Here is a 2,562-nt window from a genome sequence, read left to right on the forward strand (position 1 = left end):
GGATTCATTGCCAGAATCCACAGCAGAGGAAAAAGTACACCGTCCTGAGGGGTGCCCCCCTGAGACACAGAGAGAGAGCACAGAGAATGAATGTGAATTGAGTACCCTCCAATTCACTGTTCTATCTATAATTGAGTCTGAAACTAACATAATGTCAAGAACTTCCTAACGATTACGTACAATAAAGGTAGGCTCATTACCGCGATTGCAGAACAATAATTTGGTTCCCATAATAAAAGTAAAGAGTGACTCATCTCGCTCGTTAATATCTGAACTACCCCAGGTAGTGTGATGGCGTTTGAGTCGGATCCCATTAGTAATTTGTTGCCGCAAGCTTCGCTGCCCAGTATCAGTATCCGTGTGCCATATAAAAAGGCGATAGCCGGTACCTGTCGCCATCGGTCTCCCAACTTATCGTGGTTGTGTCTGTGTTGCTATATTTGTGCATCATGTGGTAAATGCAGTTAGTTATGTTTTTGACATAATAAAGGGTGGTTAAATTTCAAGGGCCGATGTTGAATGTAAACCTACCCTAAACGGCACGTTTTTTCCTGCATTTCTTTTCACATTTTCAATGACTAACTCAATTTGAAAGATACACAATCAAGCAACGCGTTAAAGCTATTCAGGCTTATTATGAGAACGGGCGTTCAAATCATAATGCATATCGCGCACTTCGTGAAGAAAATCATCTTCAGTGATGAGGCACATTTTCACCTCAGTGGATTCGTCAATAAGCAGGATTGCCGCATTTGGGCGAGTGATAATCCAAGAGTGATTGCCGAAAAACCAATGCACCTATAAAGAGTGACTGTTTAGTGCGGTTTATGGCCCGGCGGCATCGTTGGGCCGTATTTTTTCCAAAATGAGGCCGGTCAGGAAGTAACTGTGAATAGTGTTCCCTATTGTGAGATGATAACGAACGTTTTATGGCCCGAACCGCAAGATAGGGATGTGGACGATATGTGGTTTCAACAGGACGGTGCCACTTGTCACACAGCTAACGAAACAATGGCTCTTTTTCGCGAAAAATTTGATGGCCGAATAATCTCACGTCAAGGCGATGTCAATTGGCCGCCAAGATGTGATTTGACACCGCTCTTTGGGGTTATTTGAAAGAAAAGCGTCATCGAAAATTTGGACCATCGGATGGAGGTGTGCCGCCGAGGCCGCAGCTACCAATTGGCCAATATTTTGTTCCATACCTAATTGAGCCATACCAATATTATCATAATAAGAAGAAATGACAATAATTTCCTAAAAAAATTGTATTTTACTCAAAATCAACACCGGCCAGCCTTTACAAGACCTTGATTTACCGTTACAGTCCTCTGTGTATAGCTTATATTTCGGTGTCCTCAATTCGCAAATGCGCCGTCCATTGATCCATGGCTTCTGAATGAAGACAAAATCATGGTTGTCTGCTGCCATGCGATCAATTAGGGCTTGCGATGTTAATTTACTATGATGAAGATTTAGTTGAAGAACACACATTATTTGTATTATCATCTTCTTGCGATTCGGTCAAGAGCTCTCTTTCTGAGTGTGTTGTACTCGAACCAGCTGTAAGCTCAGTTGTCGTACTTGTACTCATTTTCTTTAGTCTAGCGATGAGCTCAGACCCTAACGAACAGTAACCTTCCAAATCGATGGTCTCGACGTCGCTTGAGGACTCCATAGGATCTTCCTAAGCGTCATTAGCTTCAATCTCTGAGGCTAATTGGTCGATAGCATCAGCATCTGTTTTATAGGTTCTGACTCTCACCTTGCCAAAACCGTAATTTATGATACCTTCGCTTTTCGCCTAGCGAGTCGCTCGTTAGTAACAGCATTACTTGCGTTGTGACATGTTTCGTCACCACACCCTCTACTGTTGCAGTATTGTCAAAAGCCTTGACAAATTTCCGGCCCGCCGTTGGAATGCCCGGATTGCATGCACTTATTATTTGCATGATTTGCTGTGGGTCAGAGGGTGTAGGGACCCAAACTCGTGCCCTCGGTCGATACGGGATATATTTCTTGTCTACTACCACGAGCTTCGCTCCAGGGTAGACTTTCCCGATCTTCGCTATTGCTGCTTTATATAGCTCTAGTGACCTTTCGTCGTCGCAGGCTATAATTTTAATTTGGCCTTGATACCAGCCAGCGTCAGTGCATGATGGTGGCGGACCTGGATTGCTTAGTAGCACTTCGAGCGTTACATTGGTTAGAGCAGCCTGATCCCATTTCCATTGGCCTCTGGGAATTCTTCCTTCGGGGTCATCCTCATCCTGGACACCAATGATCATGTAATTTTGGGCCACTTCCACGAACGTTTTATTAGGCTCTATGCCTCGATTTTTCGATCTTTTCGCTGACGGTTTGACCTCTTCAGTAGACCTCTGTCTTTTGGTGTCAGATGACGATGTGGTTGGCCTTTCGAGGGTGAAGTTAGGTAGTACCCTTTTCGCTCACTCTATCGACTCGTTTACCTCCTTCGTCAGCTCCTCCATTGTTGGTGATGTTTCGTGCAGCCCTTTGAGTATCTTGACGGCATTACGCCTCTCCAAGTACCCTGCTTTG

At 44.4% G+C, this 2,562-nt stretch overlaps 1 pseudogene; it reads right to left on the reverse strand.

The window, feature by feature from the left end:
- Nucleotides 1-1,462: 1,462 nt before the first annotated feature.
- On the reverse strand, nucleotides 1,463-2,288 carry LOC128870298 (uncharacterized; annotated as a pseudogene).
- Between the last annotated feature and the right edge of the window lie 274 nt (nucleotides 2,289-2,562).

The sequence above is a fragment of the Anastrepha ludens genome, chromosome X, assembly GCF_028408465.1.
Source record: "Anastrepha ludens isolate Willacy chromosome X, idAnaLude1.1, whole genome shotgun sequence".
NCBI classification, from domain to species: domain Eukaryota; kingdom Metazoa; phylum Arthropoda; class Insecta; order Diptera; family Tephritidae; genus Anastrepha; species Anastrepha ludens.